Consider the following 26,051-nt stretch of genomic DNA (forward strand, 5'->3'; position numbering starts at 1 on the left):
TCTGAGCTCAGCTACTTAATAGCACTGAGGTCCTATTTAGATTCCTGGATTAGTGGTGCACAGGGCACTACACAAGTCCCATTTAGATTCCTGGATTAGTGGTGCACACAGCACTACACAATTCCCATTTAGATTCCTGGATTAGTGGTACACACAGCACCACACAATTCCAAGTGATGCCCTTCACGCTGCAGTGCGTGTGAATGTTGTTTTTGGGAGTTGCGCTTGAACCAACTAAGTGACCTTCAGCCCTCTTGCCAATATCCCAATAGTCCTATTGTAGGAGGGGGGTTATGCCTTTTCATCCCAGAGCTTGGCTAGGCTCCTTTTGCAACGAATCACATGTCTACCTCACTTATTCATGGAAGTGCTATATTGGGCCTCTCAGATGGAAACCTTCCTTCCAAATTATGGAGCTTGGCCTGAACCAGGCAAAATCCTCTAATATCCTTGGATTCTGCTCCCCACAACTGGACCTCCCATTAGGAACATGATACTATAGCTAAGTTCTCCTCTCAGCTTTGCCCCATCCAGCCATGAGATGTTCTTGCCCAACAGCTGGGTCCTGGAGGCTGCCATAGGACCAGGAGCCCAGCCTGGCCATGATGTTCTCTTCTCCACCCCAAGGCCCCTCAGTGGGCAGAGCATCTTTTGCAGCACAGACATCCTCAGGCCACTCCTCTGCTGAAGATTCTTCAGCGGCTTCCTACTGCCCTCAGAAGGAAAACAAATTAAAAAGATGAAATCAAAGCAAATTTAAAAACTGATCAATTCCAATCAAAAGTAGATGCTCTAACAAATAAAAGTGAAAAATATTTGGCTAATTTACTTAAAAAAATAAGAAAGTACAAATATAGAAGGATTATACATTTATACACTTACACACAAATATACATATATATAGTTACGTGTAGTTTTATAAATGTAAACTTATGCTTATACACATATGTAACCTCAGTACTAAAATTAGGGATCTTGATAACAATTAACTATATTTAAAGTTTTTTAAATGACTCTAATAGAGGAAGAAAAATAAAACAAAAATGTGAAGAAAGTTTTACAAGTTTATGAAAAAATAACCTCTAGGAAAGATGTCCCTGGGCATCACAGGAATTATTTCAAAGATTTAAGGAACCAATTATCCCTGTACTATTTAAATGTTTCAAAGGATTCAAAAGAACTGAAAACCTTTAAATTTCATTTTACTGAGTATATTTTGATATTAAAATCTGATTAGATTGTTTTAAAAATAAAACATTTTGACCAGAGTGACTTATCAATATAGATGTCAAATATGTTAAAAAAAAAAAAAAAAAAAAGTAACGCTCACTGGTCATTAGAGAAATGCAAATTAAAACCACAATGAGATACCATCTCACACCAGTTAGAATGGCAATCATTAAAAAGTCAGGAAACAACAGATGCTGGAGAGGATGTGGAGAAATAGAAACACTTTTACACCGTTGGTGGGAGTGTAAATTAGTTCAACCATTGTGGAAGACAGTGTGGCGATTCCTCAAGGATCTAGAACCAGAAATACCATTTGACCCAGCAATCCCATTACTGGGTATACACCCAAAGGATTATAAATCATTTTACTATAAAGACACATCTACACGTATACTTATTGCAGCACTATTCACAACAGCAAAGACTTGGAACCAAGCCAAACGCCCACCAATGTTAGACCGGATAAAGAAAATGTGGCACATATACACCATGGAATACTATGCAGCCATAAAAAAGAATGAGTTCATGTCCTTTGCAGGGACATGGTTGAAGCTAGAAACCATCATTCTCAGCAAACTAATGCAGGAACAGAAAGCCAAACAACACATGTTCTCACTCATAAGTGGGAGTTGAACAATGAGAACACATGGACACAGGGAGGGGAGCATCACACACCAGGGCCTGTCATGGGGTGAGGGGATAGGGGAGGGAGAGCATTAGGAGAAATAGCTAATGGAGATGTCGGGTTGATGTGTGCAGCAAATCACCATAGCTTGTATATACCTATGTAACAAACCTGCACGTTCTGCACATGTATCCCAGAACGTAAAGTATAATAAAAATAAATAAATAAATAAAAAGTGATGCTAAATAAGAGCTAATAAACTTATAAGTATATTAAAGGAATAATGCCCTTTGTCAAGTAAGGTTTAATCTAAGAATATATGGATAATTAAATATTAGAAGACTTATGAACATAATGTATGATATTAGTAAATTAAAAGAAAAAGTATACATTTGATAGAGTTTTATTCCAGTTTTTTAAAATTAGTAAACTAGGAGTCAATAAATATATCCTTAATATGATAGGAAACAATCATGAAACAATCATAGAACAATGGCGAACATCTAACCTGGCAGTGAGAATTCTAGTCATATTCTAAGTCAGACATAAAATGAAAAAAGCCCCTTTTACTGCTGCTATTATTATGGACATTTTAGTCACTGTAAAAAGATAAAATAAATCTAGATTTCTTAAAAAGAGAGAAATATTATCAATTCTTATGTTGAGTTTTCTAGAGTAAGGAATCAAGCACTTTTATTATCTGGTAATAAGAAAGTTTATGATAAAACATTTCAGACAATTTGGTAATGGATACTGAAAACTTTGGAAATATATATAAAATTCTTCAATTTCAAAGTAGCAAAAATAAATGTGAGCATTTACTTAATTCAGTGTTTTCAATATTTACATAGGTAGAAATTGAGATGATAGAGCTATGTATGTGGATATGTGGGTTGCGCTATAGAGAGGCAATAGAAGATGGTGACATGTTAATAGTGGTTGCAGGTAGTGGAACTGCTGAAGTAGAATTTTCAACAAGGTGAAAGCCATGACTCGTGAAAATACAAAATAAACACATGTCCAAGATTTTGTTCCAATTATTAAGCAATGAGGGCACCAGTAATATATTAAGACTGATTCAAAGAATGTTTGAGGAGCCAGGTATTCTTTATAGGTAATTGAATAAAGGAATTCTAGGATATTATTGCTCAGCTGCATACAAAATTAGCTAAAAATTTAGAACCCAAAATGATTACTGGTGTTTCTCTTTCCTACTGGACAGACCTTATTTGTATCTCTACTGAGAAAAAAAAAGCAACAAATTAACTTGTTACTTCACTAGTCTGAGGCCCATAGTGAACAGTGAGCGGAACAAAGTTCTTTCCCTTAGATTTATGTTTTTCATCATGGTAGCCCCTAGTCATATGTAGCTTTTGAACATTTGAAATAGCACTAGCCTAAGCTGAGATGTGCTGTAAGTATAAAATACATACCAGATTTTAAAGACTTAGTACAGTTAGAGAATATAAAATATCTCATTAATGATTTATTCTCTCTCTTACATATTAAATTGATAATATTTGGGATATATTGGGTTACATAAATTATAAAAATTTGTTTTACTTGTTTCTTTTTATGTTTTAAGATGCCAATTAGGAAATTTAAAATTATGTGCTTTTCTCTTGCGTTTCATATTATATTTTTATTAGTTTATTGTAGCACTATTCACAACAGCCAAGATATGGAATCGACCTATATGCCCATCAATAGATGAACAGATAAAGAAAATGTCATATATAGATATAGATATATACTATGGAATACTATTCAGCCGTAAAAAAGAATGAAACCCTGTCATTCAGAGCAATACGGATGAGCCTGGAGGACATTTCACTGTTAAGTGAAATAAGTCTGGCACAGAAAGAGAAATACAACATGTTCTCACTCATATGTGGGAGCTAAAAACAATTGAGCTCATAGAAGTAGAGAGTAGAACTGTAGTCATTAGGGGCTGTGCAGAGTAGGAGAGAGGAGGATAGGAAACAGTTGGTTAAGGGATACAAAATTACCGCAAGAACGGAGGTATAAGTTCTAGTGTCCTGCAACGCTAGAGCTGAGTGAGTGTGGTTAATAATAATTTATTGTATGCTTTGGCTGGGCATGGTGGCTCACATCTGTAATCCCAGCACTTTGGGGGGCCGAGGTGGGTGAATCACCTGAGGTCAGGCGTTCAAGACCAGCCTGGCCAACATGGCAAAACCCTGTCTCTACAAAAATTAGCTGGGTGTGGTGGCGTGCGCCTGTTGTCCCAGTTACTCGGGAAGCTGAGATAGGAGAATCGCTTGAACCCAGGAGGCAGAGGTTGCAGTGAGCTGAGATCACACCACTGCACTCCAGCCTGGGCAACAGAGCAAGACTCCATCTCAAAAAAAATAATAATGATGATAATTTATTGTATGTTTTAAAAAAGGTGAAAGAGAGGATTTTGAATGTTTACAATGCAAAGAAATGATAAATATTTGAGGTGATGGTTATGCTAATTACCTTGATTTGATCGTTACACATTGTATACATGTATAAAATATCAATGTGTCTCATAAATGTGGACACATTATGAATTATGAAGTGTCAACTAAAAAGGAAACTAATACATTTCAGATTTGAAAGAGCTAGCTCAACAAAAAAATATAAAATAGCTCATTATTAATTTCTTCTTTCTCTTACATGTTAAATTGGCAGCATTTGGGATATATTGGGTTAAGTAAATTATTTTATAAAAGTCAGTTTTACTTGTATCCTTTTACATTTTGAATACAGCTATTATAAAATTTTAAATTATGGACCAGGCAGAGTGGCTCATGTCTGTAATCCCAGCACTTTGGGAGGCCAAGGCGGGCAGATCATTTAAAGACATGAGTTCGAGACCAGCCTGGTCAACATGGTGAAACCCCGTCTCTACTAAAAATATAAAAATTAGCTGGGTGCAGTGGCACACACCTATAGTCCCAGCTACTTGGGAGGTTGAGGCAGGAGAATTGCTTGAACCCATTATGCAGTTTCACAAGTCCTCCTGTGTTTCACATGATATTTGTACTGGTTCTAGAGAATCCTTGAGTGAGCTGTCGCCCTCATATAATGTTGGAAAGATACGCCACCTGTATTTCTGGCCCATTTTCAAGTTTTGAATATTTTGTTCTTCACAGAAATAGATCATTTTAATTTTCTTTATTTTTTATAATTTTACACAATTTCTAAAGTAAATAAGTGTTCATTTTATAATCTGAAAAAGATTATTTTTCAAGTCCTTCTGAATATTGGAATAAAACATCTAAGTCAGGTTAGGAGATAAAAAGCACATAAAGCAGGATTTGGAAAGGACTCAGGGCCTGGAGCGGTGGCTCATGCCTGTAATCTGAGCACTTTGGGAGGCTGAGGCAGGCAGATCACCTGAGGTCTGGAGTTCCAGACCAGCCTGGCCAACATGGTGAAACCCCATCTCTACTAAAAATACAAAAAATTAGCCAGGCATGATGGCGGGCACCTATAATCCCAGCTACTCGGGAGGCTGAGGCAAGAGAATTGCTTGAACCCTTTTGGGGGGTGGGGGCGGAGGTTGCAGTGAGCCAAGATGGCGCCATTCTACTCCAGCCTGGGCAACAAGAGCGAAACTCCGTCTCAAAAAAAAAAAAAAAGAAAAGAAAAGAAAGAAAAGAAAAGGACTCAATGGCACTTTCAGCTATGTTACCTCAAAAGTCCTCCTGTGAGTTATTTTCACTAATGATGTTACGCAGCCAAGCATCTCTTAAAGTCTATTTCAGAGAAAATGAGAGAGGCCCTAGGCGTGAACTGTAAAAGCATTGTCTGGATGAAAAGGAGCTTCACTGTACGTCTCTGAGGAAAACACCCTCCCAACTAGTTATCAAACGGACAGCCTAGGACTAATCCTGCAGGTAAGTCAGGGAACCGTGTGAGCTTGAGTGGCAGAGTTTTGGAGAAGGTGGAGAGATCCATAGATGCTACATAAGGTTCCTTTAACGTTGGCGGCTGCCTGAGATTCCTAAGGGTCCTCGGATCCCAGGGTTGTTATATCTGTATCTGGTCCTACAGTCTGTATGTAACACACCTTGCAGGTTCTGACCAACTTCAATGGGTAACACCTGTCCCAGAGGTAGCCTCTTTAAGGGTAATTTCATTTTGTTGGTATTTGGGTGAAATTTAGGTATATAAAAGCCAAGACACTGAGGTTTGTGTTCTAGCCTCCTACACTTGTGTTCCCTATGATTGGCAATGTAAAACTTCTCCATACATGAAAATAAATGTTATACATTTAGAAGTCAAGGTCACTTATCATCTCGAATCTAATCCATTAGATTTTCCAAGCTATGAGCATTTTCTCTAAAGTATGTAACATACAAATAAGTAATAGGATCCCTAACCACTTGGGTCTTCAGGAGGGAGGACATAACTCATGCAGAAAAAATAGTATTTATATGAATTGTAAAACTAAAATGGCAATTTCTTTTAAAAACAAATGATCATCTCTATTTTTTTTAAAGGGAGAGTACCAATTCTTTAGTTAGACATAATGGCAAAAGTAATTTATTCATGTGTCTTCTGTTTGATTTTTTAATTTGAATCAACTGCCAAGATTTTCAAGTTCACTTAGCAAAATGTAGACTAGCTGAAGTTGAAACTACTTCACCAAGACATGTTTAATAAACAAACTAAAAGGATGATGTTCTCTCTGTCCATGCCTCTGTTCTTAGGAGCAGAACAGAGCAGCTCAAGCAGCAGTTTCCGAATTGCATAAGCTCAGCTCCATGCAGATTGGTTGAACACACTTTGCTTCCTCTTACTTCTATTTTCACTGGCCTAACTCCACTAGTCCTGTGGGCCTCTTCCTTTCACCTAGCCTTTTATGGAGCTGCTGTCTTCCAGTGTTCTATTCCTGTGGTTCTCAAAGTATGGCCTAAAGACTTTTAGAGTACCCCAAATCCTTTTAAGGACATTTGAGAAATTAAAAAACATTTGTAATAATATTAAGATCTTACTTGCTTTTTCCACTGTGCTAAAATTTGCCCTGAAAGTGCAAAAACAATAGTGAGTGAAACTGCTGCCTAGCATGAATCAAGGTAGTGGTCCCAAACCATGCCAATAGTCACTGCATTTCTCACCAGTGTGCATTCCACTTAAGAATGTTCTGGATGAAACAATAAAAATTATTAATTCAGTGAATGGTGACCCTTAAGTACATTTGTTTTTAATATTTCATGTGAGGAAATAGGAAGCACACCAAAGCACTTCTGCTGCATACCAAAGTACTACGCTGGTCACAAGAAAAAGTATATGCACTGAATATTTTTTCCTGGTATACAAAAATCCATTAGTTTATACAGACTGAAATGTAGTAGTCTACTTTGAGTGGGTCTTTGACTCATGTTCCACATTTTGTAAAAGCATGTATTTGTCATTTGGAACATATTGGTTCTCAGAGTTTTACAAGTCTTCCAAATGTTGACTCATTAAATTTGAGATTCCATAAGTTTATCTACCACTTGTAGAATTTTTCTGGAACAATGAGAGAGAATATCCACAATTATATGAAAAGGGTATTAAAATCCCCCTACCTTTGCAAGCTATATCTTTGTGTACAGCCTCATTTTCTTCATATATGTCAACCAAAAGAACATAACACAGCAGATTGAATGCTGAAACAGATGTGATCATCCAGATGTCTTATGTTGTTAAACATCAGACGGATAAAACACATAAACAAGTGGCTCTGGGTCCTCAATAATTTTTAAAATTGTAGAGTGGTCTTTAAGACCAAAATGTTTGAAAACTGATGATCTGGTCCAATCTTGTCTCATTCCGGAGACCTTTGTTCATGCCTCCTCTGATGTCATCTAGCACAGTGCTTTTTGAACTTCAATATGCATGCTGTCTACCTGGGGAAAATGCTAAATAAAATGCAGATTCTGATGCAGTCCCTCTGGGCTGAGGCCTGAGCTCTTGCTTTTCTAACAGCTGCCCAGAAAATGCCAATGCTGCATGGTCATAGGTCCTACCTTAAGTAGCAAGGGTCTAACATATGCTGCCTGCATCTCTCACATAATCCTATCATTTCCAGCCTTGTGACATTTGAGTTACCTTACTTCTATTATTATTATTATTGTTGTCATTACCACCATTAGTATTGTGTCTTATGAAAATATTACCAAATTGGTGTCAGAAACTGTGCTAAGAACTTTATATGTATTTTCTCATTAGTGCTTACAGCATTCCTGTGACATAGGTTCCATTGCTCTCTATAGCTCAGGAGACTGAGGAAAGGTAATTTGTCAAGATCTGATACTATGCCCATTTGACTCCATGGCCAATGCTACTAACCACTCCATTAAAGGAATTTGCATCATTTTAATTCCTATAATCTATTTTCATTTGTATATACCTTGCTTGCCTTTCAGTTTAGATTATATGCTCCATGGGCTCAAAACACGAGCATTATCTCAGTCATCTCTACATTTTGCCCAGTGATCTATTCAAATGGTGATGAATAAATAAATCATCATGAATGCTCATGTAACCCTGGGAATCCAAAGTTGTTCGTTTATCTATCTTTAGTAGGATATAAACTCTGGATTTTTTTCATTTATTTTTTATTTTATCTTTTTTTTTTTTTTTTTTTTTTTTGAGATGGCATCTTGCTCTGTCACCCAGGCTGGAGTGCAGTGGCGCGATCTCGGCTCGCTGCAAGCTCTGCCTCCCGGGTTCATGCCATTCTCCTGCCTCAGCCTCACTAGTAGCTGGGACTACAGGTGCCTGCCACCACGTCCAGCTAATTTTTTGTATTTTTAGTAGAGACAGGGTTTCACCGTGTTAGCCAGGATGGTCTCGATCTCCTGACCTCATGATCTGCCTGCCTCGGCCTCCCAGAGTGCTGGGATTACAGGAGTGAGCCACGCGCCCGTCCTGGACTATTTAAATATCCAGTAGTGATGTTGGATCTGATGAATTCCTGTACTTTTTCTCTAGCTCCTTTGGCCCAAAATTTAGGCCCATGATGTCATATAAAGGTATTTCCGGAGTACACAGCATGGTTGAACATCTACATTTCTTTTTAATTAATTAATTAATTGGCAATATGTAAAAATCAGGGAATTTTACAGAAAATCCAGATCAATCGCTGTGGCTGAAATGGTGTCACAACTCCATTTGACTGGAATGTGACACCAGTCGCATCGACTGGAAATGAGAAGCAGTCACTCTCTTTAGCAGGTTCACGCTCTCCTGCTTGGTACAGGGCCTGGTTTCACCATCCTTGCCTCCACTCCTTAAGTGCCTTCAGTCATTTAAGTTTGTGTCCCCAATTTTAGGACACAGGCATGCTTTTATAAATATTTTTCTTTTCACCACCAGACAAAACATAAGTCAAAGAAGCAGTTATTACATTAAAGTCATTTCTACAAAATTCCTGACAGTATATTTTTTTTAAAGATCAGCTTAAATCTTTTCTTGTTGAAGTTTCATAATTGCCGTGCTCTTCAAGGTCTCTGCAGAGGATCACTAGCAGCCAGTTCTCTCTGAGGTTTTGCCTTGAGAGGGAAGGAAAAGGAAAGCAGAAAGAAAATTGTCACGAGGAAGAGTTAAGAAGGGACTAAAGTTTGGGAAATGGCATGGAATGACAGTGGGAGATGAATGAATGAAGGAGAATAGACAGAGTGTTTCAAAACTGGGTACTTTTGAAAGTTATCCTCTTTTTTTTTTTTGAAGTTCAAAATCATAATTCGTAGTTTGTACCTGAAAGAAGAGTTTTTTGAAAGCCCAGGGTCAACTCTGCTTTTCTCTTAAAAGCTTCATCAGGAAAGACCAAGTGTACCCTTAAGGGGAAAGAAAATAGCAACAATTAGCATTTGCATGGGCTTCTTAAAGTTTATAGAGCTCTTTTACTTACCTTAACTCATTTGATCCTCACTGCAATCTAGTGAGTAGGTATTATTACCTTTCTATTATAGATAAAGATACCAAGCCTTAAAACTCCGTCTCACTCGCTCCAGGACACTTATCTATTAAGTAGGTGGAAGAATCTAACCACATCCTTTGCTCCTTCCATTCTCCGCAGTAGGTTATTGGCATAAAACTACGACGAATGCATACAGTTAAGCTGCATATTGGACTAGAGCTCATTGAGATTAAGAACACTGGCCGGGAGTGGTGGCTCATGCCTGTAATCCCAGCACTTTGGGAGGCCGAGGCGGGCGGATCACGAGATCAGGAGATCGAGACCATCCTGGCTAACACGGTGAAACCCCGACTCTACTAAAAATACAAAAAAAAAAAAAAAAAAAAAAAAAATCAGCCGGGCGTTGGCGGATGCCTGTAGTCCTAGCTAGCTACTCTGGAGGCTGAGGCAGGAGAATGGCGTGAACCAGGGAGGTGGAACTTGCAGTGAGCCGAGATCACGCCACTGCCTTCCAGCCTGGGCGACAGAGCAAGACACTGTCTCAAAAAAAAAAAAAAAAAAGATTAAGAACACTAACTTTTAGCTCTGAATCTCCACAAAAACACTTAGTAAATATGTAATTAATTTAATCTAGATATTACGTCTAACATAATTCTTTTTGTCACTGCAGTTAACTGTACTTAGGGAGGCTTCTATCTATTCTCAGCCCATCTTTGCTTGAAGTTAAGTTTATTTCTTCTATATTTATGCTTATTAAATAAATGATATATGAGTGGAGAACCAATGGCTTCTAGTTTTTTGTCCTGTTTCTAATGAGGGTGTGTGTGTATTGTGTGTGTGTGCATATTGTGTGTGTGTGCATATGTATGGGGTAGAGGGAGATTGAAGCCAAAAATTGAGCTTTATAGATATGCATGCATTTACCCTTATTAGAATTTGGCCTATAGCTTTTCTTTTCCATGATTAAAGTTCGAAACTACCCTAGCCAGCATGGTGAAACCCCATCTCTACTAAAAATATAAAAATTAGCCAGGCATGGTGGTGGGCACCTGTAATCCCAGCCTCTTGGGAGTCTGAGGCAGGAGAATTGCTTGAACCCAGGAGGTGGAGGTTGCAGTGAGCAGAGATCATGCCATTGGACTCCAGTCTTGGGGACAAGAGCGAAACTCCTCAAAAAAACAAAAACAAAAATGAAAGAAATTCTGGGGTAAGATGAAGGATTGTGGAGACTCAAGTTCTTATTTGCAGAGGAAGCCTTCAGGTAGTAGGGCTTCAGGGAGAATAGGTTGTAAAATGTTTTCTGTTAGACCTAAAGTCTGTGTTGACATTAATCCTGGAGAGGTATAATGAGGCATCATATCCAACCCCACTTCCCATCATGACCTGAAACAGTCTTTCAGGTTAAATTTTAAAAGAGCCCTGGCTTAGGAAGAAGCTCATTCAGATGGTTGGCCGGGGACGGGGGGGTCTTAGAATTTTATTTGTGGTTTACAGTGAGGAGAGGGCCTTGTCTCCCAACCCTCATTCAATCTGTGTCTTCTATTTCGTCATATGGACAATTAATATTTTCTAATAATTAATAAATTTATGTGCACACAATGGAAATTTCTTAGATCCCATTTCTTACTAAATTGCCATCCTTAGGGCTCTTCTGTAGAAATTTTGGAGTCTGGATTTTCTGTACTCCCCATATGGAAGCTCAGAGACATATAAGTGTGCATCTTCCTATGGCTGCCACCCGGGGCTCCTGAGAAATTACCCCTCTCATACGGCTGTGTCAAGGATCTCATTATAAAACCACACATGGATCTAGAAGTATCCTTAGAAGTTCTGAGTTTGGCAAAATCACATTGTACCTGTGCTGCTCTTTGGGCTTAAATTCTTATCCCTTTCCCACACCTCGTTGATAAAATTGCATAACATTTAGCAAATGTTTACCATGTGCCAAATGTTTTGCATACGTTGTCTCTAATCCTCATAAAACCCATGCAAAAATATAATTATCCCTGAGTTATAGTGACAGAATTTAGATTCAGAAAGGATGAATAGTTAGTTCCAGAATGGGATTTGACTCCAGTTCTGCTCCATTCCCAATCATGTGTTTTTCCTAATATATCATGCTATTGCAGCTTTCTGGTCTTTTTCTGGCTACAATTAACATCTGTGGACCCAAAGCAATTCATCACCAATAAAAAACAGAGCAATCAGCAGATGCTTCTTCCCCAGAATTGAGGTCTATCTAGCTTGCTTACTGACTGTCCTGCCTCAGGCCTCCCTGCCTCTCTCTGTTTTACATGAAGAGACCCAACCTATTCCTGGGCATGGTGCTTGGATCCTCTGCAAGAGCTGGATTCTGGCATTGGCTGTCATGGGTTCATTCTTAACGCACTTTGCATAATGATCAGTATGATCAATAACCAGCAGTTAACAGGAATTGCCTAGGACACTCCATTTCACTCATGTTTCATCACATAGGTCCTCATATAGAAAATGCTAATCTTTTTCCATGCCATTCCAGATTTTTGAACAGGAGTAAACCCTATAAAATTATTTCCTCTGACACTTTACTTTGTAGATGACTAAACCAAGGCTTAGCGAGGTGACATGACTTTATTCACATTTGCTGAGTAGACAGTGGAGGAGGACTAGAATGCAGGTCTCTCAGCTCACCACACAGACCTCTTTCCAAAAACCACACTGAATCCAGAGGACTCCTGTGCAGCTTTTGCCCAGGTGAGTCATCTCTGCCTCTCTCCTAGCCCCAGCTGAACCAACAGCCAACATGGTCATGAGATTTTTCCCAGTCTGAGTGGAAAGCCTGATTGATGAACGTTGATCCAGAGCCCACTGTCCCTTATCAAACTGGAAGGTACCCTGCTGTCAGACAACCTGGTTAGCAATCCAAACAGCAGGGGTCAGCGGGTCCTGTCAACTAGAGACAGTCATCCTGCTGGCAAGCTAAGAGCCTGGAGGCAGTTACATTTGTGTATCTTGTCTCAGAAACAAACTTCCAAATGATCTGAAGCCAAAACTACTGAACTGCAGAGCAAACAGTGCAGGGCTCTAGTTTAGACATTTTCCCTGTCACTGAGAATTTTGAGGTTGGTTTAAAACAAACAAACAAACAAAAACTAGGGGAGCAGGAGTGACGGTAGCTGGAACTCCATTGGAAGAAAGTTGGGTGAGAGAAGAGCCCAATAGAAGACTTGCTTTTCATCCGTGACTGGGGACTTGGGCTGTATTCAGGTGGACCTCATTTTAACTGCGAGATGCTGGAGAGTCAGGTCACCTCTTCAGGCCATAACTTTTTCAGTGACAGAACGAGGAGCTCAGGCCAAGCCATCACTAAGATCTTTTCAGCTCTTGTGAGATAAACCAGATAAATTAAAAAATTTAGCCATATAACCTAAAATGTATCTGAGACATGTCTCAATCAATTTAGACGTTTATTTTGCCAAGGTTAGGGATCACTTGGCAAGGCCAGTGAGGTTCTGAGCACATATGCCCAAGGTGGTTGGGTTACAGCTTGGTTTTATACATTTTAGGGAGACAGAAGTTACAGACAAACACATCAATTAATATATTTAAGGTATATATTGGTTTGGCCCAGAAAGGTCAGACATCTAAAAGTAGGTGGGGGAAAGATGGGGGTGGGCATGGGGCTTCCAGGTCACAGATGGATTAGAAGATTTCCTGATTGGCAATTGGTTGAGTTAAGCTCTGCTTGAAGAATTGAATTCAGTATAAAAAATGCTTGCGTTTAGACAAGGGGGTTGTGGAAGCCAGGGTTCTTGTCATGTAGATGAGACCTCCAGGTAGCAAGTTTCAGAGAGAAGAGATAGTGAATGTCTCTTATCAGAACTTAAATGTATCAGATTCTCTGGAAAAGACTTGGTGAAGGAAGGAGATTCTTACAGAAGGCAAATTTCCCCCACAAGAGATAATTTGCAGGGCTATTTCAGAATATGTCAAAGAAATATGTTTTGGGGTAAAATACTTTGATTTTCTTCAGGGCCTACCATCTGTCACATGATCCTAAACAAGAGTCAGGTTGGAACTCAGTGTCTTATTGCTACAGAGTCTGTTTTGTTCATTTTAAGATATCTGTTTTAATGTTAATGCTGGTAAGTTGTGTCTAAACTCCAAAAGGAAGAGGCTATAATGCTGTATATTCGCCCCCTGATTCCTGTCATGGCCTGAACTAATTTTTCAGGCTTCTTTGGGGAATCTTTTGCAAAAAGAGGGGTCCATTCAGTTGGCTGGGGAGCTTAGAATTTTATCTTCGGTTTACGACCAGTTATCTTCCACCTACATTTCATTTTCACTCACACCCTGCATGTGCCCCTTCAAACCTCCAAACCCTTTGTCCCTTCCTAGCCTCTCTCACCTTCCTGACAAACCTAAACAACTCATCAATATTCTCAGACGCTGTACCGTAATATCATCGTTATGTCCCAACAGCTTCGTTAATTCCGATTATCTGACCAGTTTAGTTACCTATTCCTGAGAAGCTAAGTCTCAGTGGAAAAAAAAAAAAAGATTTGTCTGGGCATGGTGGCTCACGCCTGTAATCCCAGCACTTTGGGATGCCAAGGCGGGTGGATCATGAGGTCAAGAGATCGAGACCTTCCTGGCCAACATGGTGAAACCCCATCTCTACTAAAAGTACAAAAATTAGCTGAGCATGGTGGCGTGCACCCATAGTCCCAGCTATTTGGGAGGCTGAGGCAGGAGAATTCCTTGAAGCCAGGAGGCGGAGGTTGCAGTGAGCCAAGATCACGCCACTTCTGTTCAACATGGTACTGAAAGTTCTAGCCAGACTATTAAGCAGGGAAATAAAGTCATCCAAATTGGAAAGAAAGAAGTAAAATTATTTCTGTTCACTGGTGATATGATCTGATAAGTAGAAAACCCTAAAGACACCACTAAAATTTGCTAGAACTAATAAATTCAGTAAAATAGCAGGATAAGAAGTCAGTACCCAGAAATCAGTTGCATTTTTATACACTCACAATGATCTAATGTCAATCATGAATCTGTTTTGAAAATGTTAAGTTTGAAATTCTTACCCTATAACCAAGTAACGATGATGATAATTTAAATAAATATACAGCCTATGATTCTAATAAAAGGGTCTGTTTAGAGATGTAGATTTGGGAGTCGTTGGGGGATAGCTTGTAGTTAAGGCTTTTTGTGTCAAATTATATCAATTTCCTTTCCTTCCATGTAAAATGTAACCTAATTTTCACCCATCCTAACTTTCTTTATACTAGTCTAACAAGCCTTTTTCCTTTCTAGTATCACATATTTTCACAACCCGTATTTCCTAATGCAGCCTCTATAGCCACATTTAACTCACATCTCATCTTCAATATGTCGACCCTATGTCTAAATTGTTTCTTGTGTCTGATTTTTTATTACAGGTGTAGACATCACTATTTACTGCTCTTCCTTAGCTAAAAAGCTCATTCATCATTGATTCTTTCATTGCTTCCACCTGTGGCATTCAACTGGTTGTCAGCTTTTGCCATATATGGCCTTATAGTGATTCTCATATCTAACCTCCTCTGTTTTTCTCATGACCTCCCAAATCTTAAGCTTGAGTCTGGTGCCTTAGACCACTCAGCCATCCTGACACTTGACCTCTCAAATCTTATTCAGAATTATATAGCTAACAGTTGACTCCACCAGTCTCCCCATTCACCCTAAATTGCAATTCTGCCAGCCTGTGCTCCATTCCAGAAGCATGCCACTTTCCAGGTATTTAAAATTCCCTAGCCTCACATGTGTTTAAATTCCACTGGTACTTCAAGAATTATCTCCAGTATTACCTTTTCTGGGATACCTTCCTTGACTCCAACTCAAAATTAATTTCCGCTATCCACTAATTTTACAGCACTCTGTTTATCTATGTTTGTGTTTGGCATAGCCTGACTTTATATCCTGGTATGCATACCTATGTGTTTCCTTCTCTCTTTGGTGTAAGATCTTTAAGGATATAAACCATTCTTACTCATCATTGTCTCTTCAAGAACCAACAGGGTAGCTGGCAACTAGGTATCCATTAAATACTGATCAATTTAAGTTATATACGTGATATGTCTTGGCTGTGTCCCCACCCAGATCTCATCTTGAATTGTAGTTTCCATAATCCCCACATGTCGTGGAAAAAACCAGGTGGAGATAATTGAATCATAGGGGCGGTTTTCCCCAACCTCTTTTCATGATAGTGAGTTATTTCTCATGAGATCTGATGGTTTTATAGGGACTTCTCCCTTCGCTAGGCACTCATTCTTCTCCTTCCTGCCACCATGTGAAGAAGTATGTGTTTGCTTCCCCTTCTGCCATGATTGTAAGTTTCCTGAGGCCTCCCCAACCCTGCAGAAATGTGAGTCGATTAAACCTCTTTCCATTATAAATTACCCAGAATCAGGCATGTCCTTATAGTAGCATGAGATCAGACTAACATGATATGTAATTTGGGTTTTTGTAATAGATATTTCCTAAATAATGTGACATTCCCAATTCCTTACTAAATTGTTCTTTCTCATAGTCAAGTAAGGTTTATCCAGCTGGCTCCATGCTTGGAAAGAAAACACAAATCCTGGCCAGAAGCCCCTTTAGTGTCTAGAATAGCTTGATTGACATACCATTCCACCATCTATGAGAAAAGTGGGCTCTCTCTTTTACTTTGAAGAGGTGTCTTATCAAAAACATTTCTGAGGGATTACCCATCAACTTCAGAACCTTTTATTATTTCCTCTGTGGACTGATTCCAAATTATCTCCCCACCAATTTTCTTGTAGACTTTTCACCTGATAGTCACTAGGTATTCTACAGTCACCCTCACTATGAGAAGAATAAGTGCTGAAAGTAAGACAGAGGTCACACTCCCAGAAGTGAGGACTTATTCATGCAATAGGCATTGTGATTAAGTGCTCATTGTATATAGAGTAGAATACTAAATGCTGTGGAGGATCACAGAAGAAATAAAAGATGAAGGCTCTGTCTTCATTTATTTTACAAAATGAATTTGTAGGGGAGACAAAGACAACATAGATTAAAAACTTGAGAATGACAGTGTATTAGTAAATTATGAAATGTACTTATAATGTAAGTAATGCAAAGGATGGTATTTGAAAACTGGATCCCATCTCAAGGTGATTTGTTCTTTTTTCTTATGTCTTATGCTATGCCCATTTGTCTGCCTGTCCCAGTGCTTCTCCCTTTTACCAACATTAAGTTTATTTTAGATTCTTCCAGAAGACTTCTTTGGCTATTCCAGCCAACAGTTGTGCTCCACTTTTCAACACTATAGAATTTATTGTCTATTACTCTCAGTTGGCTGACATCACATAATTCCTTATTATCTTATCCATATGCCAGTAAGAATTGTCACTGTATACTGAGGTCCTATTGTGAGGGCAACTATGCGTTAAGCATGGCACACGGATTATTTCATGTAAATGCCGCAAGACCCTATGAGGTATAATTGTTTTGACTGTTATTTTACAAATGGAGAAACAAAACTATTTAATGTACCCCAAACTCCATAGATTTGAATTCCAGTCAATCTAAATCCTAAAAACATACCCTAAATGTATTTCTCTGGAATAGTTCTTGGCATTTTTTGGTGGTAAGGGAGCATGTCACTCATCCCACTGAAAATTTAATAAGTTTAATTGCCATTTCTCTCAACATATGATTGCATCTTTTGGGTATAAGAAACCCAGAATAAACTCAACTAAAATCAAAAGAAAATAAGTAATAAAGATGAAGACAGAAATAAATGAAATAGAAAACAGATACAATAGAGTACGTAAACAAAGACAAAAGTTGGGTCTTCAAAATTTGAAAAACAAACACATGTACACACACAAAAAACCCTGGATAAATTGATTAAGAAAACAAGTAAATAAAGCACAAATTAAGAATGTTTGAAATATAAAGGAGGATGAAACTATAAAAATTTAGAAGAAACATCAGAAATTTAAAAGAAAAGTAAGCATACTGTAAATAATAATTTAAGTAAATGATTTTGAACATAAATAAAATGCACACATCCACAGGAAAAAAATCTAGGCCCAGCATCATGGTTCATACCTGTAATTCCAGCCCTTTGGAAAGCTGAGGTGGGAGGCTTGCTTGAGCCCTGGAGTTCAAGACAAGCCTGGGCATATAGGGAGAACCCATGTCTACAAATAATTTAAAAAATTAGCCACATGTGGTAGTGCCTGTAGTCTCAGCTACATGGGAGGCTGAGGTGGGAGGATTGCTTGAACCTGGGAGGTCAAGGCTGCAGTGAGCTGTGATTGCATCACTGCATACAAGCCTAAGTGACACAGCAAGACCCTGTCTCAAAAAAAAAATTAAAAATCTAATCAAAATTGACTCAAGAAGGAATAATGATTCTATAATCACTACATATATTGAACCCTGAATTTAAAAAATTTCCACTAAGAAAACATCACAGTATCTAACCAGTGTGGTCAAATGCCATCTTTAAGGAATATATTCCTATCCTATAAAATTCTTCCAGAGGAAAGAATGTAATCTTCCCAAACTTATTTTATGACGCTATTACTGTCATAATGTAAACCACAGAAGCATAGTCCAAAGGAGAGAAAGTGAGGGCCAATTTCACTCAAGAATACAGGTTCAAATGTCTTAAACAAAACACTAGCAAAGCTGATCCAGCAATGTTTAAAAGAAATGCATCATGTCCGAGTTGGTCATGATGTCAATTGATTTGACACTAGAAAATCTATCTATATAAATTCTTGCATTAATATATTAAAAAAGAAGAACAGTGTAACTCAATTGAAGCCAAAAAATTAAATGTCGTAGCCATTCATGATTAAAAAAAAGATCACTAAATCCAGATTAGAAAGAAACTTCCTTAATCTGATAAAGTTTCAATTAAAAAACACTACAACAAAGATCATATTTAATTTTGTAATGATTAAAACATTTCCTTTTAAAAAAAGAATAAAATGCAAGAATGTCTAGCAGCACTTCTGTTCAGCGTGATGTCTCATCACCCACATAAAAACCCAGTTCCCTGGGCTCTCACGGACCTACCTAATCTCATTCTTGGGTCCTTTCAGTCTTTCTCTATGCCCCTTCCCAATTTTTCCCTGAGCAATATCCTAAATAATCCACTGGCATCAGTTCTAACTTAGTGTATCTGCTAGGCAGGTCAGGAAGGACTGCTCAGACTCACCAGAAGATGATTTCTTCATCCCTAAGTGCCAACTCTCTAGACTTGTTTGGAAGTCTCCCAACATGGTGTGTGGTTTCAGTCACCACTCTGTACCTCTGCCTGTGCCGTCTCCTTCACCTCCTTCCTTCTCTCCTCCCTTCTGCATCTTGAATCTGCCACACCCTTCTAAAATGCAATTGGGAAGGTGATCTCCTGAGTGACTGCGTCAATGACTGTGGGGGCAGTTCTCAAAGGCAGGGAGGAGCAAGCTCTCTGGTGACTCTTTTTTTTTTTTTTTTTTTGAGACAGAGTCTTGCCCTGCTGCCCAGGCTGAAGTGCAGTGGTGCGATCTCAGCTCACTGAAACCTCCACCTCCTGGGTTCAAGTGATTCTCCTGCTTCAGTCTCCTGAGTAGCTGGAATTACAGGCAACTGCTACCATGCCCAGCTGATTTTTTGTATTTTTAGTAGAGATGGGTTTTCACCATGTTGGCCAGGCTGGTCTTGAGCCCTGAACCTCAGGGGATCCACCCACCTTGGCCTCCCAAAGTGTTAGGATTACAGGCGTGAGACACCACGCCCAGCTGACTCTTCTGACAATGGCACTAATCCTAGCTGACTTATGCTTCACCCTCATGATGTCATCTAAGTGTAATTTCCTCCCCAAAGTCCCACTCCCAAATGTAATTTGACTGTTAACTGAAGAATCACTTCAGAAGTGCACAGCCTCCCAGAGTGACTGAAGGATAGCAAGTATTTGGTTGCTTTTTTTCTGGCATGTTTATTTTTGAAATAATCCATCATTTCCTCAAAGCCATTTCCAATTATACACACAAAGAAATTTATCTTTTTTTCTTAATGACCACAGTACTTTATCTATGCCTGACTGACAACCCTGACTACTTTTTATCTTTTATTATAAATTTTTGTCTGTAAATCTTATCTCTCCTGTTAAGCAGTAAGCCCTCTATCTAATCTACCTTTATATATCTCAAATAATCTTAACAAATATATCAGTCTCTCATGAAAGAAATGAATGAAAATGAATAAAACAATAGATAACATATCAGATACTTAGTATGTTCTCTGCGTTATGATAAGCACTTTGCATGTATTATTTAATATACACATGCAAAGCATTCTAAATGGATTCCATTAGTAACCCCACTACACAAATGAGAAAACAGAGACTGAGAGGTTTTAAAAAAATACCAATATGTCCAAAGTCACATGACTGTAATGATCAAAACCAGTTTTGCATCTGGGGCTATCACACAGCCAGTAAGCTTCACTTCTGTGCTCTTAAGCCTCCCAACAAACAGCCCTGTAAAAGACAGCAATGAATATAGGAAAGCCTCTGGTTTGGCAATCAACTCTTGCCTTCTTAGTCTGCTTAGGCTACCATAACAAAATACCATAGATTAGGTGTCTTAAACAACAGAAATTTATCTCTTAACAATTCTTGAGGCTGGGAAGAAAGTCCAAGATCAAGGTACTGGCCAAATAGCTTTCATTCTGGGGCCTCTTCTTTCGACCTGTAGGCAGCCATCATCTCTCTGTGCGCTCATGTGACTTCTTCTCTGTGCATGTGGGGCTGGTGGGGGCGGTGGGAGGAGCAAACTCTCTGGTGACCCTTCTTATAAGGGCACGAATCCTAGTTGACTTGGGCTTTACCCTTATGATGTCATCTAACTGTAATTTCCTCCCCAAACCCCACCTCCAAATACCATTACATTAGACTTTGAAGCTTCAACAAATAAATTTTGGGATTTTGAGGGGACACAAATATTCAGTCAATAACCCCCCTTTCTTTTTTTATTTTTTTTTTGAGACAAAGTCTCATTCTGTTGCCCAGGCTGGAGTGCAGTGGTGGGATCTCTGCTCACTGCAACCTCTGCATCCTGGGTTCAAGCGATTGTCCTGCCTCAGCCTCCCAAGTAGCTGGGATTGCAGGTGCCGGCCACCATGCATGGCTACTTTTGTGTGTGTGTGTTTTTAGTAGAGACAAGGTTTTACCATGTTGGCCAGGCTGGTTTCAAACTCCTGACCTCAGGTGATCCACCCACCTTTTTTTAAACCATCAACATTTACTTTCTTACAGTTCTGGAGGCTGGAAATCCCAGATCAAGGTGTCAGCAGGTCAGGTTTCTCCGGAGACCTCTCTGTTTGGTTTGCAGACAGCCATCTTCTCACTGTGTCCTCACAAAGCCTTTTCTCTGTGCATGCTCACCCCTGGGCCTATAACACTTCTAATTAAAATAAACAAATAAACAAACAAACAAAAACCTGAATGTTTAACCCAGTTCTTCCTGCTGAGAAAACGCAGGAAATCATTTGCCTCTCAGCCTTAGTCTTCTAAACTGTAAAATAAGAGATGTTATAGGTGGGTTTGAAGGTTGCTTTTACTCTATGATTTTGTGTGCTATCAAACTTGTTTACCATATTTCCTTATTACAAACACCCTCTTGCAGAGATTCCTTACCGAACTTCCTACGTGATCTAGTTAAGCTCACCTCTATACCTTTACATTCTGTCTTTCCAATTCAAAGCACCTTGTCCCTTGCTCTTGACTGGTCCAGTACTACTCTCCTTAAAGACACCACTTCCATCCTACCTTTCCATGAAGGCCATGCCAGCCCATGCTAATCACCATCCACCCAGAGAAACAGCACTTTCTCTTTTACATTGTTCTCTAGTCATTTATTGCATGTTGTTTTGCAGTGGCATTTGAAATAGAAGCCCTTAAGTTTAAAAATTGTGCCCTTTTTAAATGTTCTACATTACGTACCACAACAATGGACGCACTATAGAAACTCATTTACATTTGATTATTTACTTGGGGAAAAAAATACCTGATGCTTAATGAAGAGAGAACACTGTGGGAAAATCTAAAGAGTTTACAGGATTAGTTAGAAGCTTTGGTATGACATTGTCCAAGGTCACGGTATATCAGGAAATCAGAATGGGTTATATTGAAATCATGGCCCATAGGGTAGACCTCAGTAAATGTCTTCTGTTGACACAGCTGGATAATATAAGACGGAATGAGATCCATGTCTATTAAAATCAGCATTCCTTACTACACAGCCATACAAAAGAGGGAGATCATGTTCTTTGCAGGAACATGGATGGAGCTGGATACCATCACCCTTAGCAAACTAACCTAGGAACGGAAAACCAAATACTGCATGTTCTCACTTACAAGTGGGAGCTAAACGATGAGAACACATGGACACATAGAGGGGAGAAACACTGGGGCCTACTTGAGGGTGGTGGGTGAGAAGAGGAAGATCAGAAAAAATAACTGTTGGGTACCAGGCTTAGTATATGGGTGATGAAATAATCAGTACAACAAGCCCCCATGACATGAGTTCACTTAAATAATAAACCTGCACATGTACCTCTGAACCTAAAATAAAAGTTAAAAAAAAAATCAGCATTCCTTGAAAAAAAAAAAAAAACTGGCTTTTTTTTTTTAAAGGAAAAAAACAACATCAAAACCCAAAAAACAAGTAACCTACAGCAATAACACAACAATGACAAAGCCTGTCTACCAAGAAAAATGTCAGGAAAATTATAGTTAAAGCAGTGACGAGCACAGATTTTCTTTCCCAAACATGATCACTGTAGAGGGAGGACTGACAGGCTGGGCTGTTTGAACAAGCTGGTGCTTGGGTCATTTCTCTTTAGTCCTGTCTGGTTGGACACTAGTCCATGATTCGTAGTCTCCTCTCAAAATACAATCACCTCCATCTCCTCCTCTCTTCAATACATTCTTGATGTCAACCTCACTTCCTGCTTCACCAAGAAAAAAAAACTAAGAGAAAGGAACTGACTCAACTTGCATAGTTCTCCTTTCTCTGCTGCCTCCTCAGGGACTCCCTCCCTCAATTATCCCCCAGATTTCAGGTATGATCACCTCTCCCATCCTATTCTCTCTCCTAACAGCACTTAAATAATTTCAAAATCTCTTTTATCTGAATAGAAAAAAAAATCCCTGCATCTCATTTTTCCTACTCCACCTCTTCTGACCTTCCATGCCAAACTGCATTAAAAATTGAACTCTCTCTGCTGTCTCTCTCCTTACCTCCCATTATCTAGTTAACCAGTTGCAGTCTGCTTCATGACATCATGAACCCTGAGATAATAAACAGTGTTCTCAAGGTCATTAAGCACCTATTTTGTTGTCAGATTCTGTAGAGCTTGGAAGTGGCTTTGAGCTCAGATGCTCTCGGGTGTGATGCCTAGCTCCTCTGTTTACCAGCTGCTTGACCCTGTGCAGTTGCTTAACTTTAAACTTCACTTCGCACCTATGTAAAATGAATATAACAAATCCTTCATCAGAGGACTGCCCTGATAATTAGGTGAGGAAATGTGTCTAATGACCTTGGCCTGATTCCTGTCTGGTGTGTGAGCATGTACTGAGGGCTTACTACTGTTGATTTCTCTACACCTTTGATCCTGTTGCTGCCTTCCTCCTTCTTGACCTCCTGTCTCTTCTTAACTTCTAATGTCATGGGTTGTTTCTGCAATGCTAATCATATCCTTCTCCAATGGTTCCTAACAAATTTAGAAATGTAATAGAAATCAAATTGGAGTCGGCTGGACACGGTGGCTCGCGCCTGTAATCCAGCACTTTGGGAGGCCAAGGCGGGTGGATCACCTGAGGTCAGGAGTTTGAGACCTGACCAGCATGGCCAGCATGGCAAAACCCTGTCTCTAATAAAATACAAAAATTAGGCCGGGCGCGGTGGCTCACGCCTGTAATCCCAGCACTTTGGGAGGCCGAGGCGGGTGGATCACGAGGTCAGGAGCTAGCAAGACCATCCTGGCTAACACAGTAAAACCCCGTCTCTACTATAAATTATGCAAAATTAGCCCGGCGTTGTGGCGGGCGCCTGTAGTCCCAGCTACTCGGGAGGCTGAGGCAGCAGAACAGTATGAACCTGGGAGGCGGAGCTTGCAGTGAGCCGAGATCATGCCACTGCACTCCAGCCTGGGCGACAGATCGACACTTCGTCTCAAAAAAAAAAAAAAAAAAATCAGCTGGATGTGGTGGCGGATGCCTGTAATCCCAGCTACTTGAGAGGCTGAGGCAGGAGAATTGTTTGAACCTGGGAGGTGGAGGTTGCAGTGAGCCAAGATTGTGCCACTGCACTCCAGACTGGAAGACAGAGCAAGACTCTGTCTCAAAAAAAAAAAAAAAAAAAAAAAAAAGAAATCAAATCAGAGTGAATATGTTAGCTTAATTGCAGGTAAACCTGTATTAGGGACTTCGGGTATGGCAAAACTGAGACTTCTATCACTTTCCTCAAAGTCTAAAGGAGTTTGGACCCACATGAAATCGTAGCTACATCTGACCCAGCCAGTTACACTTTTCAGTACAGACCTCACCACCTTCCTCCCTCTTTCTCATCACAGGCAGCTTGCACTAATTTTTTTTCTTAGAATCTTTTTATCTAAATCACTTTGTTTAGTTGTTTAAGAAACATTGTACATATGCACAACCTGCCAAGGCAGATTTTCCCACACTTTTTATGTTGTGCAAAAAATTCTGTAAACACCTTTAAACTAGGTTTTCATGGCTGAAATGCGATACGTTTTGACCTCTATTCTCTTGTTTTGTTTTTGCAAGTCATGGGAAAATACTTATGTAACAGCTTGTTCTTTTCAGAAATTATGCTGATGGAGCTCTGATCTTCCAGCCATAGGCTGGGTCTGGCTCCAGCCAATGTACAGCAGCTTCCCCTTACCCACAGGGGATACTTCCCAGGCCCCCAGTAGACACTGAAATGTCTACTGTGAATGACATCGAGCCCTATATATACTATGTTTTTTACTACACATACATATCTATTGCTATGGTTTGGATATGGTTTGTTAGGCCCGATCAAATCTCATGTCACAATTTGATCCGCAATGTTGGGGGGCCAGATAGGAAGTGTTTGGATTCTGGCAGAGGGTGCTTCATGAATGGCTTGGTGCCATTCTCCTGGGAGCGAGTGAGTTCTCACTCAGTTCTAGTGAGAACTGGTTTTTTCGGAGTCTGACACCTCCTCTTATCTTTTTCTTTTTTCCCTAGCTGGACGCCTTTTCTCCTTCTGACCTCGGACATCAGACTTCAGGTTCTTCAGCCTTTGGACTCTGGGGCTTGCACCAGCGGCTTCCGTGGGGCTGTCAGGCATTTGGCCTCAGGCTGGGGGCTGCTCTGCCAGCTTCCCTGCTTCTCAGGTTCCACACTTGGACTGGCTCACTGAGTTTGTGGGGCTTTTCATGTTCATAACATCATGATGCTCATCACATCATGAACCCTGAAATAATAAACAGTGTTCTCAAGATCGTTAAACACCTATTCTGCTGTCAGATTCTGTAGATATTGGAAGTGGCTTTGGGTTCATATAACTCTCGGGTGTGACTCCTAGGTCCTCTGTTTAGCAGCCGTTTGACCTTCTGCAGTTGGCTTCTATCATTCCCCAGCTTGCAGAAATCATTTAAACCTATCTGGTGGAGGGATCTTACCTTTATGGTCATGTGAGCCAATTCTCTTTAATAAATTCCCTTTCAAATATATGTTTTCTATGGATTCTGTCCCTCTGGAGAAGGAAGCCTGACTAATACACCTATGATAAAGTGTAATTTATAAATGAGGCATAGTAAGAGTAACAACAATTAAAAAAATAGAACATTACAACAGTACACTGTAATAAAGTTACATGAATGTCTCTCTCAGGACATCTGATTGCACTATGCTCACCCTTCTTGTGCTGATGTGAGAAGATACAATGCCTTTGTGGTGAGATGAAGTGAGACAAATGAGTTAGAAATTGTGACATAGCATTATTAAATAAAATAAGGGTGACGTGAATACAAGCACATCATAGTTCATGATAAGCACCACCATATCATGACCATTGAACGGATAACTGAGACAGTTGCTAGTTGACTCATGGGCTGATGACATCTACAGTGTGGATTTGCTGGACAAAGGGATGATTCATACCTTGGGTGGGACAGAGCAGGACTGGGAAAGATTTTATCACTCTACTCAGAACAATGCACAATTTAAAACTTATGAATTGTTGATTTTGGGAA

General features: G+C 39.5%; 1 long non-coding RNA gene across 1 annotated transcript; it reads right to left on the minus strand.

Moving 5' to 3' along the window:
• Positions 1-8,535: 8,535 nt before the first annotated feature.
• On the minus strand, positions 8,536-19,186 carry LOC100614129 (uncharacterized). Its single transcript, XR_681842.5, has 3 exons — positions 18,982-19,186; positions 9,596-9,675; positions 8,536-9,390 (listed from the first exon to the last, which is right to left on the minus strand). It is a non-coding gene; the product is annotated as an uncharacterized LOC100614129 (long non-coding RNA).
• Between the last annotated feature and the right edge of the window lie 6,865 nt (positions 19,187-26,051).

This window comes from Pan troglodytes, chromosome 7 (genome assembly GCF_028858775.2).
Source record: "Pan troglodytes isolate AG18354 chromosome 7, NHGRI_mPanTro3-v2.0_pri, whole genome shotgun sequence".
In the NCBI taxonomy this organism is placed as follows: domain Eukaryota; kingdom Metazoa; phylum Chordata; class Mammalia; order Primates; family Hominidae; genus Pan; species Pan troglodytes.